This window comes from Myxine glutinosa, chromosome 1 (assembly GCF_964187855.1).
Source record: "Myxine glutinosa chromosome 1, kmMyxGlut1.1, whole genome shotgun sequence".
Taxonomy (NCBI): Eukaryota; Metazoa; Chordata; class Myxini; order Myxiniformes; family Myxinidae; genus Myxine; species Myxine glutinosa.
This window is the reverse complement of record NC_136261.1, coordinates 237,550,772-237,566,406: the sequence shown is the minus strand read 5'-3', so window position 1 is coordinate 237,566,406 and position 15,635 is coordinate 237,550,772. Positions and strand designations below refer to the sequence as shown.

Genomic DNA, 15,635 nt, shown 5'->3' with positions numbered 1-15,635 from the left:
GACACATTAATTAACGTGTCTGGAGGAAATCAGGTGTTAATCTATCTATAATTCCAGTAATCTCTGTTTGTACGTTTGTACGTCTGTACGTCTGTTTGTCTGTGACCGCTGTTTCTCGACAACCACGGGTCCGATATACTTTTAACTTGCCAGGTATATTGCTGGGGACCCGAGGATGTGCCTTTTCAAGGTTTCATATTAATCGGACAATTACTTACCGAGCTATGTCCAAAAAACGATTCAACCAATCAGAGAGCAGCGAACGATCGCGTGTGCCGAACGTGGCGGGCACACTCTGCCTCGGATGGCACATTTGAGAGCGTATTCATTTATTTCACGTTTGCAAACTATGTTGGCGTTAAACTATGTTTTACAACTAATAAAAACGAATTTGCGATTCATTCGCTTTCCTGCGCGTTTGTGCACGCGATGGCGATTTCTTTACCAAACTCCGGAAGCCGTTCGCTTTGGACCAAACCATTGCATGTAAATAGAGGGGGGGGATTGTCACCACTCGCAAGCCGTTCGCTTTGGACCAAACCATTTCATGTAAATAGAGGGGGGGGATATAATTTTAGATATAGATATAGTACGGGCATGCCCTAGTAAATGAAAATCACGTGGTTGGGTGGAAAGGACACACGCACACGAAGGAGAATGAGACGCTTGAATTACACGACTGGAGAATGAATGAGACTGACTTGATAAAACACTCCGAGCTTTTAATCCACCACAAACGTAACAACAACCTTTTACCTTCCTGCACATGCACACCTGGTTACTATTCGTGAGTAAATGAAATACCGGAACTCTTATTGTTGAAACATTTGCTCAAATCAATATGATTTGTTCAGTTGAAGAGAAAGATTTTCTTCTCACATTATGGAGGCAAAATCAGCACAAAGTTTCAGGTTTAAGGGGAAATTGGTGGAAGGGGGAGATGTGGGGTTGTGCTTGGAGTTATATATAGGCTGCACACCTGTACCTGCACAAGGAGGAACATTGAATGATGTAATGAGAGATCGAAAGGGGAAAACAAAAAGAAATTATCAGAAGTGAATTCTTTAAAAAAAAAATTTGGTCTACAAGATCGAGGCTCGTGCAAGAGCAAACATTAATCACACAAAAGGTTAAAATTGTCTTTGGTATGACTCGGACTTCCAGGAACGGGCACATGAGACGAAATAAAGGGAGTGGGAGACAAGATGGGGAGAGAGGGGGAAGCACACAAGTACAACATTTGAGAGCAGGGACATCGGGAGATCTGTGGGAGGGAGAGCGCTTGGGGTGAGGAGGCGTGGGAAGGGGGGTGGGTGGGAGAGGAATAAAACACATGAATACAGCAACGACTTCCAGGAAAGAAGTCGGTATTTCAAAAAAGTGGATCGGGGGTCACATAAGGGAGCATAAGACAGGGGTAGAAAAGATCAAGGTTTTGGATGGGGGAAGATCAGAGATGGTGGTGAACAGCTGTTTTAAAGACCTGAAGGGAGGAGTGGGATTGAAGAGAGTGTGGGAGTTTGTTCCAGAGGCGGGAGAAAAGAGGAATGAAAGAGTGAAGGTGAGCAGAGAGTCTTGATTTTGGCATTTCACCAGAAATTATTATTAATAATATTATATTAAATTATATATATCTATATAAAACACAGTTTGTGTGTGTGTGTGTGTGTGTGTGTGTGTGTGTGTGTGTGTGTGTGTGTGTGTGTGTGTGTGTGTGTGTGTGTGTGTGTGTGTAATGTTACCGGTAGACTCCTAAACGGAGAGGCTCACGTACTTGATATTTGGCACAAACATGGCCATTGAGCCTGGGAAGAACATGGTCGACCAAAAAATTTATTTCATAATATTTTTAAACTGAAGGAGCTATGCTCCAACGCGAGTCGGAAGGATTGACGCGACCAAAGACAGAAATTCGTCCGAGTTGCTTTATTGCACGTATCAAACTCGGGTACTCTGAAAAGCCCGTTTCTCGGGCAGCAATATATATACACATTATGCCGGAGCGTTTCCCCGGGAAAAGCGAGACCGGGCATGCCCGGGCGTCAAGGGCGAGTCCTGGAAAGGCGAGTCTGGACCTGCCCGGGCATCCTGGGCGAGCCCTGGAAAGGCGAGGGCGGGCATGCCCGGGCGTCCTGGGCGAGCCCTGGAAAGGCGAGAGCGGGCATGCCCGGGCGTCCTGGGCGAGCCCTGGAAAGGCGAGAGCGGGCATGCCCGGGTGTCCTGGGCGAGCCCTGGAAAGACGAGTCTGGGCATGCCCGGGAGGCTCGGGTGAGCCCGGGAACAGCGAGTCCGGGCATGCCCAGGAGAGGCGCATCTGGGCCTGTCCGGGCGGCCTGGACGAGCCAGGCATGGTGATTGCTCCCTGGCCGCGTCCTTGGTAGGTGTAAGGCGATTGTGTACACCCAGCGGTAACCGCTACACACGCCCCTCCAGAATCGACTTGCACCGGCAGGGTCAACTTAAGGGGGGTCCTGATGACCCGGCCGAAGCGACACCTGGAGGGCCGTGGGGGGGGGGGGGGGGTCCGATGTGGTGGTGGGTGGTCGAGCGGGGGGGAACTGTGGACGGGGGGCGGCCTTGCCAACCGGCCAACCGTGGTGCCGTGGTGGTTGGTCGACGTGGTGGTTGGTCGACCACCACGTGGTGGTTGGTCGAACCGGCCAACCGTGGTGGTTGGTCAACGTCCACGTGCGCCGGCTTGAGGCGGTCCACTGAAATCCGGTCCGCCCGGCCGCCGAAGTCGATGACGAATCACTTGTCGTCCCGTCGCAGGACCCGGAAGGGCCCGTCGTAAGGTGGCCGGAGTGGCCCCCGGTGTGCGTCATGACGCACAAAGATGTACTCCGCTGTGCGAAGCGCTTGGGGGATGTAGGACTGGGGGCCACCGTGGCGGGACGTTGGCACGGGGGCAAATCGTCGGGCGGCCTCCTGGAGGTCCGAGCGCTGGCGAGCTGCGGACCAGGGACTGGTAGCGTCGGGGACGAACTCGCCTGGGACGCGGAGCGGCTGGCCGTAAACGGGCTCGGTGGTGGACGCCTGGAGGTCCTCCTTGGGGGCCGTGCGGAGGCCCAAAAGGACCCACGGCAGCCGGTCGGCCCAACCGTCCTCCTGAAGGCCGGCCATGAGTGCGGCCTTCATGGAGCGGTGAAAACGCTCGCACAACCCATTGGCTTGGGGGTGGTAGGCCGTGGTACGGTGGAGCTGGACTCCTAGGTTGCGGGCGACCGCGCCCCACAGCTCGGAGGTGAACTGCGGACCGCGGTCCGAAGAGATGTCTGCCGGTTCGCCGAAACGGGCGACCCAGGTGGCGATGAAAGCCTGTGCCACGTCGGTGGTGGTGGTGGAAATGAGGGGAACGGCCTCCGGCCACCTGGTGGTCCTGTCCACCATGGTGAGCAGGTGTGTGAAACCCCGCGAAGGGGGAAGGGGACCAACCAGGTCCACGTTGATGTGGTCGAAACGCCGTTTGGGCACAGTGAAAGGTGCCAGTGGGGCCTGGGTGTGGCAGTGGACCCTGGCCCGCTGGCAGGCCGTGCAGGCGTTGGCCCAGTCGCGGACGTCCCGTCGAAGGCCGTGCCAGACGAAACGCGCTGACACCAGCTTCTGAGAAGCTTTCCGGCCCGGGTGAGAAAGGCCGTGGATGGAGGCGAAGATGCGGCGCTGCCAGGTAACGGGCACGATGGGGCGAGGTTGGCCTTGGGAGACGTTGCAGAGCAGGATGGTGTCCGCGAAGGGGATGTCGGCCAGGCGGAGGCCCGTGTCCACCGCCCGGAGGGCCTGCACCATGGTGTCGGTGGTCTGGTCGGCCGCCATGAGCTCGAAGTCCATGCCGAGGTGGACCGCGTTCGCGCTGGCCCGAGAAAGACAGTCGGCCACGGCGTTGTCTTTGCCAGCGACGTGTCGGATGTCCGTGGTAAATTCCGACACGGCGGAGAGGTGGCGCTGCTGGCGGCCCGACCACGGCTCCGTGACTTTGTCCATTGCGTAAACCAACGGCTTGTGGTCGACGAAAGCCGTGAACGGGCAGCCCTCCAGGAGGTGCCGGAAATGGCGAACGGCCAGGAATAGACCGAGGAGCTCACGGTCAAACGTACTGTATTTTACCTCGTTCGGCCGGAGTTGCCGGCTGAAAAAAGCGAGTGGCTGCCAAACCCCGTTCACCCATTGTTCATGGACGGCGCCCACCGCGTAGTTGGAGGCGTCCGTCGTGAGGGCGATGGGAACGTCGAGCACCGGGTGAGCCAGCAGCATTGCGTCGGCGAGGGCCCGCTTCGCGCTCGTGAATGCCGCGTCCATGGCCGCGGACCAGACGATGTCATGCTTGGCCGGCTTGCCCCGGAGGGCTTCATAAAGGGGCCGCATGAGCTTAGCAGCGCGGGGCACGAATCGGTGATAAAAATTCACCATGCCGAGGAACTCTTGCAGGGCCTTGATGGAGCGGGGACGCGGGAACTTGGTGATGGCCTCGACCTTGGTCGGCAGCGGCACGGCCCCGGTCTTGGTGATGCGGTGGCCCAAAAGGTCAATGGTCGTCGTGCCGAAGTGGCATTTGGCCGGGTTGACAATTAAGCCGTGCTCGCTGAGGCATCCAAACAGCGTTCGGAGGTGGAGGAGGTGCTCGGCTCGGGACGTGCTGGCGACGAGGATGTCGTCCAGATAGACGAAAAGAAATGGCAGGTCGCGCAGCACGCCGTCCATCAAGCGTTGGAACGTCGGGGTCACCAATGAAGGAGCTATGCTCCAATGCGAGTCGGAAGGATTGACGCGACCAAAGACAGAAATTCGTCCGAGTTGCTTTATTGCACGTATCAAACTCGGGTACTCTGAAAAGCCCGTTTATCGGGCAGCAATATATATACACATTATGCCGGAGCGTTTGCCTGGGAAAAGTGAGCCTGGGCATGCCCGGGCGTCAAGGGCGAGTCCTGGAAAGGCGAGTCTGGACCTGCCCGGGCATCCTGGGCGAGCCCTGGAAAGGCGAGGGCGGGCATGCCCGGGCGTCCTGGGCGAGCCCTGGAAAGGCGAGAGCGGGCATGCCCGGGCATCCTGGGCGAGCCCTGGAAAGGCGAGAGCGGGCATGCCCGGGTGTCCTGGGCGAGCCCTGGAAAGACGAGTCTGGGCATGCCCGGGAAAGACGAGACCGGGCGTGCCCGGGAGGCTCGGGCGAGCCCGGGAACAGCAAGTCCGGGCATGCCCGGGAGAGGCGCGTCTGGGCCTGTCCGGGCGGCCTGGACGAGCCCGGCATGGTGATTGCTCCCTGGCCGCGTCCTTGGTAGGTGTAAGGCGATTGTGTACACCCAGCGGTAACCGCTACAAAACCATATTTTTACCTCAGCGCATTTCAGCGAGGCACATTATGACCGGAATGGCAGAGCAGCACGATGATTCACTCAGAGCGATCACGTGATGTTCCTTGCCGCCATTAACTCAGTTACACGTTCGCACGTATTTCACAGCAAAAAGCGATTCCGTTTTTTCACATTTCAGCGAGGAATATTGCCATTCACACGACATAGGTTTTTTTCCCTTTCATCTTTAGATCCATATTTTTTGCCATAACGTAGCGCATTATGGCTCTCTCGAGCTCGAGTTAGCCAATCACCTGGGAGCATGAGGCCACGTTGGCCACGCCCACGACACGACGCAGAGTTGCAATCGAGCGCTCAGAGCGATCATGTGATGTTCCTTGCCGCGCGATTGCGTTTTTTCACATTTGAGCGAGGAACATTGCCATTCACATCACATAGGTTTTTTTTTCTTTCATCTTTAGATCCATTTTTTTTTTCGGCGAGGAATATTATACACGCATTCTGAAATCGGTGGCAGAGCAGCGCGCTGATTCGACGATTCGCGCGCCCTCCCCCCTCTCCTCCCCCTCCCCCCTCCCCTCCCCCTCCCCCCTCTCCTCCCCTCCCCCCTCTTCTCCCTCACGTTTATACACGGAATGCCGGGTACTTCCCCCCCCCCACTCTTCTCCCCTCCCCCCTCTTCTCCCCTCCCCCCCCTCTCCTCCCCTCCCCCCTCTCCTCCCCTCCCCCCCGTTCCCTTCCCCTCCTCTTCCCCACCCGGCAATGCCGGTTACTCCCCCCCCTCTTCTCCCCTCCCCCCTCTCCTCCCCCCGTTCCCCTCCCCTCCTCTTCCACCTCCCCTCCACCCTCCCCCTCCCTCCTCCCCCATCCCCTCCCCCTCCCCCTACCCCTCCCCCCTCCCCTACCCCTCCCCCCTCCCCCTTCCCCATCACCCTCCCCCTCCCCCCTCTCCTCCCCCCTTCTCCTCCCCGGCCCCTCCCCCTCCCCCTTGTTCTCTCCTCCCCCCCCTCTTCTCCCATCCCCCCCTCTTCTCCCCTCCCCCTACCCCTCCCCCTCCCCTCCCCTCCCCCTCCCCCTTCCCCATCACCCTCCCCCTCCCCCTCCCCCCTCTCCTCCCCTCCCCCCTTCTCCTCCCCGCCCCCTCCCCCTCCCCCCCTCTTCTCTCCTCCCCTCCCCCCTCTTCTCCCCTCCCCTCCTCTTCTCCCCTCCCCTCCTCTTCTCCCCTCCCCCCCTCTTCTCCCCTCCCCCCGTTCCCCTCCCCTCCCCCGCCGGCAATGCCGGGTACTTCTGCTAGTATTAAATAATATTATATATTAAATATTAAATTATTAAATATTATTGGCAATTTCATAATTGTTTATGAAAGGTGATTAATATGCATTGTGTGAAGTGATAAAGAAGAGTTGTGGGATATTATTTTAATGGGAGAGGAAGAACATTGCTGAAGGACAGAGAGGAAAGGGATGTCACGTGACGGTGGGAAGTGGAGGGAGGAAATGTTCGGGATTATTGATTTATTGTTGAATAGTAATGGCAACAGACGCACAGGTTCTTCAGCGAAACGGTTTAAAGACCTCTCTTCCATGTCCTTTCCACACCTTCTCACACGTCACTTCCGGTTCTGCCTCATCATTTCCGAGACATAATTCCTTCCTTCAGATTGAGACAACACACAATACCACATGTTCCTTTTTTCGAAAAGCTATCAACAACTCTAGTTGTGAAAAAAAACAAATAATAAGGCAAACATGTTGTTGATGGTAAATATCCTGAAGACTGAATCACCATACCACATGTCCCTTTTTGGTGAAGATGATCACAACTGCTTCATTACGTATCAACACTTTTCAATGAAAAACAAATAATATAGTCAGCATGTGATTGAAGGTAAACATGTCACATGACAAAGTCCTTCGTCCATTCAGGAGCTTGACGATGTCTGGTCCCACGGCAAACACCTGGGGCAAAGAATTGTGGAGGCATTTGTTCGTCAGAGGTACCACAAAACCTGTCAGACTTCAGCAGCAAGTCCATTTTGTGGTTTGAATATCAGGTGCGACATGAATTGCATTCCACACCTTCCCATCAGAGAGTGTGCAGGTAGCAGGACCTCTTTGTTTAATGATCGTGAGGGGTTGTTGGGTAAACTTGGTTTGTCCTTCTTGTGAAGTCGTGTGCTCAGTTGCAAGAAACTCTGATAATATAACCACGACATAGGCGCTATCCTGTGGTTAAAATTCCTATCCTGTAGTTAAAATTCCTATCCTGGGGTTAAAATTCCTATCCTGTGGTTAAAATTCCTATCTTATGGTTAAAATTCCTTTCCGGTGGTTAAAATGCCTATCTTGTGGTTATAATTCCGATCCGATGCTTAAAATTCCTATCCAATGGTTAAAATTCCTATCCAAAGGTTACAATTTCGATCCCACGGTTAAAATTCCTATCCTGTAGTTAAAATTCCTATCCGAAGGTTAAAATTCCTATCCTGTGGTTACAATTCCAATCCGATGGTTATACTTCCTATCTTGTGCTTAAAATTCCGATCCGATGGTTAAAATTCCTATCCTGTGGTTAAAATTCCTATCGAATGGTTAAAATTCCTTTCCTGTGGTTAAAATTCTGACGCGATGGTTAAAATTCTGATCCAACAGTTAAAATTCCGATCCAATGGTTAAAATTCCGATCCAATGGTTAAAATTCCTATCCTGTGGTTAAAATTCTGATCCGATGGTTAAAATTCCTATCCTGTGGTTAAAATTCCGATCCGCTGGTTAAAATTCCTATCCTGTGGTTAAAATTCCGATCCGCTGGTTAAAATTCCTATCCTGTGGTTAAAATACCGATCCTCTGGTTAAAATTCCTATCCTGTGGTTAAAATTCCGATCCGAACGTTAAAATTCCTATCCAATGATTAAAATTCCGATCCGATGGTTAAAATTCCTATCCTGTGGTTAAAATTCCTATCCGATGGTTAAAATTCCTTTCCTCTGGTTAAAATTCCGATCTGAACATTAAAATTCCTCTCCTGTGGTTAAAATTCCTTTCCGGTGGTGAAAATGCCTATCTTGTGGTTATAATTCCGATCCGATGCTTAAAATTCCTATCCAATGTTTAAAATTCCTATCCAAAGGTTACAATTTCGATCCCACGGTTAAAATTCCTATCGTGAATTTAAAATTCCTATCCGATGTTTAAAATTCCTATCCTGTGGTTACAATTCCAATCCAATGGTTATACTTCCTATCTTGTGCTTAAAATACCGATCCGATGGTTAAAATTCCTATCCTGTGGTTAAAATTCCTATCCAATGGTTAAAACTCCTTTCCTGTGGTTAAAATTCTGACACGATGGTTAAAATTCCGATCCAAAAGTTAAAATTCCGATCCAATGGTTTAAATTCAGATCCGATGGTAAAATTCCTATCCTGAGGTTAAAATTCCTATCTGATGGTTAAAATTCCTATCCTGTGGTTAAAATTCTGATCCGATGGTTAAAATTCCTATCTTGTGGTTCAAATTCCTATCCCATGGTTAAAATTCCTATCCAATGGTTAAAATTCCTTTCCGATGGTTAAAATTCCTCTCCAATGACAAACTATCGGATGGATAAAGTCTGGGTGGATTCGAGGAGGATAGCTATAATCCACCAGATAAGGCTGAATAATGTTTGGATGAACTTTGGATTGGTTGATGGCATCCCACAATGCATTGCACTGTCTCACCTGCTGATAAAGGTGTCATGGCGGCTGAACAAAGTCGAAATAGAAAGAGAAAGGCAAACTAGGCCCATCAAACGGGATATATGCTGTGTCTGGCGACAGCAGAGCAGGTAAAGGTCGGCTCGTACCTGCCGTCTCATCATATTTCATGTTCCGGCAATGCATGATATTGCCATGACCAGGAATGGATTTGTCGTTGTTTTGTGCCTGTTGACACCACACGCTTATTAGTCTGAGCTCGCAAAGCGAAAATCAGGGTTCGGCATTCGTTTTATTCGCACGTGTGGCGTATATGTCTGCACATGTCTGCATTTTTAAAATTCATTTTCTCTGCAACCGTTGGTCCGATTGACACGAAATTCTACCACTGAAGTGCCTCCACCTGCAGAATATTTGAATGATAATCATGATCATGGTTAACATTTCGAGATTAACCATCGGATAATCATGAATGATAAATCATGAGTATCATAGTGACAAACAATCCCCTGTTACTCTGCAGAACTGCCTCCGAATTGTTTGTGCCCTTCACAGTTTCTCATTGACTTCAACAAACCCTTTCAAGTTCAGCTTTTTTGTGGAGAAACCTTCAATTTTTGGAAGCTCTGCTCCTGAAATACCTTGTGAGCCTCCTTCCCTTTCTGTGGTGTATGTAGCAGGTCACGATAAACTTCAGGTCTGGCAGGTACTCCCGAGATATTGACAAGATCTGAAGGGTCCTGGCCAAATGGATTTGTCCAGTCGTTGTCCCGTAAGCCAACATTTGCTCAAACATCTGATTGGTCTTTGTGGATGTGAGGCTGCTCGCATAGGCAGGTCAGCAGAATTCTGAGCTCATAAAAGGTCTGTCGCAATTTAGTTGAACAATTCTGTTACACATCTTTTTGGGAGTGACATGTTTAAAATAACAAATTTAGGCTTTTTCTTGGCATTTGAAAGAATTCAAGGCAAACATGACAAAAATGGTTAAAATAAATATTGACATGTTCATAATTATAGCGAACAACGATTGATCAACACAAGTTATGATTTGACAACCAGAATTTGCCGTGCAGCCAAAGTGCTGAATTACTTGAACACTGCTTGAAAATGGCGGCTTTCTATAAAGATGGCGTCGAAAATGGCAACAAGCAACTCCTTTGAAATGTCTATCATTCTTTTTCATGGACGTCATACCTTGGTGGAAGTAAAAATCATAGTGGGATTCACTCTCTCAAATTGATACTCACCTTGAAAAATGTTTGCACCTGGCACATGGACGAGTAGGATCGTTCAGATATGTGACCGTCAGACCAACACCAGGCCTGCAAAGTAATAACATGAGCTTCCTTGGCGAAACTTCCACCCGTTCACCCTCTCAACGTCTGTGCAAGGATATTACCAACCTATGGTTGTTTATCAGTTCGGTCCAAGAAAATACCGTTTTAAATGAGAATTACGCCTTTTCTAAATGCTGAACATCAAGCAAGAAAGCATCATGTTCCATTTTAAAGTCTTTGGTTTGACTCGGTCGGGATTATGAACCACCGACCTTCCAGACTCAGAGCAGGGATTTCAACCACCGACCTTCCTTCCAGACTCAGAGCAGGGATTTCAACCATCGACCTTCCTTCCAGACTCAGACCAGGGATTTGAACCACCGACCTTCCTTCCAGACACAGAGCATGGATTTAAACCACCGACCTTCCAGACTCAGAGCAGGGATTTGAACCACCGACCTTCCAGACTCAGAGCATGGATTTAAACCACCGACCTTCCAGACTCAGAGCATGCATTTGAAACACCGACCTTCCAGACTCAGAGGAGGAGATTTGAACCACCGACCTTCCAGACTCAGAGCATGGATTTAAACCACCGACCTTCCAGACTCAGAGCAGGGATTTGAACCACCGACCTTCCAGACTCAGAGGAGGGATTTGAACCACCGACCTTCCAGACTCAGAGGAGGGATTTGAACCACCGACCTTCCAGACTCAGAGGAGGGATTTGAACCACCGACCTTCCAGACTCAGAGGAGGGATTTGAACCACCGACCTTCCAGACTCAGAGGAGGGATTTGAACCACCGACCTTCCTTCCAGACTCAGAGCAGGGATTTGAACCCCCGACCTTCCAGACTCAGAGCAGGGATTTGAACCCCCGACCTTGCAGACTCATAACAGGGATTTGAACCACCGACCTTCCAGACTCAGAGCAGGGATTTGAACCACCGACCTTCCAGACTCATAACAGGGATTTGAACCACCGACCTTGCAGACTCAGAGCAGGGATTTGAACCACAGACCTTCCAGACAGATTAAAAGACGCTCCAACAAGCAAGATTGAATGTGGTTAAAAAATAACGACGTTGTGAAATTACCAACGGTTAAAAATGTGGTTTAATAAAAAAAATGTTCCCTGACCGGGAATCGAACCCGGGCCGCGGCGGTGAGAGCGTCGAATACTAACCACTAGACCACCAGGGAGACACATGACTTGACGTGACTGGGGGAAATCAGGTGTTAATAAATGAAAATGACGTGGTTGGTTAGGAAGGACACAGGCACACGAAGGAGAATGAGACGCTTGAAATACACGAACTGGAGAATGAATGAGACTGATTTTGTGAAACACTCCGAGGTTTTCATCCACCAGAAACGTAACAACAACCTTTTACCTTCCTGCACATACACACCTGGTTACTATTCGTGAGTAAATGAATACCGGAACTCTTATTGTTGAAACATTCGCTCAAATCAATATGATTTGTTCATTTAAAGAGAAAGATTTTCTTCTCACATTATGGAGGCAAAATCAGCACAAAGTTTCAGGTTTTCGGGGAAATTTGTGGAAGGGGGAGGTGTGGGGTTGTGCTTGGAGTTATATATAGGCTGCACACATGCACCTGCACAAGGAGGAATATTGAATGATGTCATAAGAGATCGAATGGGAAAATAAATTTTTTTAATCAGAAGTGAATTCTTTAAATTGTTTATGAAAGGTGATTCAGCCAAAGTGCTGAATTACTTGAACACTGCTTGAAAATGGCGGCTTTCGATAAAGATGGCGTCGAAAATGGCAACAAGCTACTCCTTTGAAATGTTCATCATTCTTTTTCATGGACTTCATACCTTGGTGGTAGTACTAGTACCCGACTGCAAAGCCAAAGCCCCTTGCCACTATTTTCCCCATCACTTTGGCATCAGTAGGTTAGGTAGTTGGTAGTAGGTAGGTGTAGTAGGTACCGTACCTATTTCAAAATGACACCATTTGCATTCTGGATGAGATTAAAATTTATAAACTTTCCTTCTTGATTAATTCGGTGAATTCCGTCTCAACTTCGGATATTTCCGGCCGTGAAAAACTATCCCCTACGGCCGCGAGATTTCTAAAAAATAATTCTTCGTCAATTTGAGAATATTTGACGCCGTTTTCAGCATCCGAAATGTGGTAAAAAGCTTTTTTGAAATATTTTTTCAAATGCTCGAATCTCATTGGTTCCGGTAATTGGTTACGATTTTCGTTGAAGATAACCAGGGCCCGGGGCCGCGGTTGGTCTTAAAGTGTTTTAATTACAAATTAGAGGTGCATAAGAATGTGAATCAAACAAAGACGGGTGAAGCAAGCTCCTATTGAACTTTTGCGCAATTTTCTTTATGCATACTTCCACATCCGGAAGATGGTGGCCTCCATTGAGTGATTTGGTTTTTGAAATATTTCTTCAAATGCTCGAATCTCATTGGTTCCGGTGTTTGGTGACGATTTTCGTTGAAGATAACCAGGCCCGTGCGGGCCGAGGTTGGTCTTAAAGTATTTTAATTACAAATTAGAGGTGCATAAGATTGTGAATCATACAAACACGGGTGAAAGAAACTCCTATTGAACGTTTTCAATTTGTTATGCATACTTCCGCATCTGCAAGATGGCGGCCTCCATTGCGCTTCGGAATTCTCAAGCCAAGGCATAATCTGGTTTTCGACATAATACGTACGCGTTTATTGACAACACCGGCTTCGCCGGCTAATATGTACGCGTTCATTCACAACACCGGCTTCGCCGGCTACTAGTTCCCGACTGCAAAGCTGCAATGAGCCGGCGAAGCCAAAGCCCCTTGCCACTATTTTCCCCATCACTTTGGCATCAGTAGGTTAGGTAGTTGGTAGTAGGTAGGTGTAGTAGGTACCGTACCTATTTCAAAATGACACCATTTGCATTCTGGATGAGATTAAAATTTATAAAATTTCCTTCTTGATTGATTCAGTGAATTCCATCTCAACTTCGGATATTTCCGGCCGTGAAAAACTATCCCCTATGGCCGCGAGATTTCTAAAAAATAATTCTTCGTCAATTTTAGAATATTTGACGCCGTTTTCAGCGTCCGAAATGTGGTAAAAAGCTTTTTTGAAATATTTTTTCAAATGCTCGAATCTCATTGGTTCCGGTGTTTGGTGACGATTTTCGTTGAAGATAACCAGGGCCCGTGTGGGCCCGGGGAACGAGGTTGGTCTTAAAGTATTTTAATTACAAATGAGAGGTGCATTAGATTGTGAATCAAACAAAGTCGAGTGAAACAAACTCCTATTGAATTTTTTCACAATTTTTTATGCATACTTCCGCATCCGGAAGATGGCGGCCTCCATTGAGTGATTTGGTTTTTTAAATATTTTTTCAAATGCTCGAATCTCATTGGTTCCGGTGTTTGGTGACGATTTTCGTTGAAGATAACGAGGTTGGTCTAAAAGTATTTTAATTACAAATTAGAGGTGCATAAGATTGTGAATCAAAAAAAGACCCATGAAACAAACTCCTATTGAACTTTTATCAATTTGTCATGCATACTCCCGCATCCGCAAGATGGCGGCCTCCATTGAGCGATTTGGTGCGTCAAAGCTTCGAAATTCTCAAGGGATCCAGCAAAATCTGGCTTTTCAACATAATACGTACGCTTTCATTCACAACACCGGCTTCGCCGGCTACTAGTTCCTGACTGCAAAGCCGCAATGAGCCGGCGAAGCCAAAGCCTCTTGCCACTATTTTACCCATCACTCTGGCATCAGTAGGTTAGGTAGTTGGTCGTAGGTTGGTGTAGTAGGTACCGTACCGAGTTCAAAATGACACCATTTGCATTCTGGATGAGATTAAAATCTATTAAATTTTCTTCTTGATTAATTCGGTGAATTCCGTCTCAATTTCGGATATTTCCGGCCGTGAAAAACTATCCCCTCCAGCCGCGAGATTTCTAAAAAATAATTCTTCGTCAATTTTAGAATATTTGACGCCGTTTTCACCCTCCGAAACCCGGAATAAGCTTTTTTGAAATAATTTTTGAAATGCTCGAATCTCATTGGTTCCGGTGTTTGGTGACGATTTTCGTTGAAGATAACGAGGTTGGTCTTAACGTATTTTAATTACAAATTAGAGGTTCATTAGATTGTGAATCAAAGAACGACAGGTGAAACAAACTCCTATTGAACTTTTTCACAATTGTTTTATGCAAACTTCCGCATCCGGTCGATGGCGGCCTCCATTGCGTGATTTGGTTTTCGAAATATTTTTTCAAATGCTCGAATCTCATTAGTTCCGGTGTTTGGTGACGCTTTTCGTTGAAGATAACCAGGCCCATGCGGGCGGAGGTTTGTCTTAAAGTATTTTAATAACACATTAGAGGTGCATAAGATTGTGAATCAAACAAAGACGGGTGAAAGAAACTCCTATTGAACGTTTTCAATTTGTTATGCATACTTCCGCATCCGCAAGATGGCGGCCTCTATTGCGCTTCCGAATTCTCAAGCCAAGGCATAATCTGGTTTTCGACATAATACGTTCGCGTTTATTGACAACACCAGCTTCGCCGGCTAATATGTACGCGTTCATTCACAACACCGGCTTCGCCGGCTACTAGTTCCCGACTGCAAAGCTGCAACGAGCCGGCAAAGCCAAAGCCCCTTGCCACTATTTTCCCCATCACTTTGGCATCAGTAGGTTAGGTAGTTGGTAGTAGGTAGGTGTAGTAGGTACCGTACCTATTTCAAAATGACACCATTTGCATTCTGGATGAGATTAAAATTTATAAAATTTCCTTCTTGATTGATTCGGTGAATTCCATCTCAACTTCGGATATTTCCGGCCGTGAAAAACTATCCCCTCTGGCCGCGAGATTTCTAAAAAATAATTCTTCGTCCATTTTAGAATATTTGACGCCGTTTTCAGCGTCCGAAATGTGGTAAAAAGCTTTTTTGAAATATTTTTTCAAATGCACGAATCTCATTGGTTCCGGTGTTTGGTGACGATTTTCGTTGAAGATAACCAGGGCCCGTGTGGGCCCGGGGGACGAGGTTGGTCTTAAAGTATTTTAATTACAAATGAGAGGTGCATTAGATTGTGAATCAAACAACGTCGGGTGAAACAAACTCCTATTTAATTTTTTCGCAATTTTTTATGCACACTTCTGCATCCGGAAGATGGCGGCCTCCATTGAGTGATTTGGTTTTTAAAATATTTTTTCAAATGCTCGAATCTCACTTCTGCATCCGGAAGATGGCGGCCTCCATTGAGTGATTTGGTTTTTTAAATATTTCGAATCTCATTTGCTCAAATCTCATTTGCATTTGCTCAAAATGCTCGAATCTC

At 48.3% G+C, this 15,635-nt stretch overlaps 1 non-coding gene across 1 annotated transcript; it reads right to left on the bottom strand.

The window, feature by feature from the left end:
* Positions 1-11,419: 11,419 nt before the first annotated feature.
* TRNAE-CUC (transfer RNA glutamic acid (anticodon CUC)) lies at positions 11,420-11,491 on the bottom strand. Its single transcript has one exon. It is a non-coding gene; the product is annotated as a tRNA-Glu (tRNA).
* Positions 11,492-15,635: the final 4,144 nt, after the last annotated feature.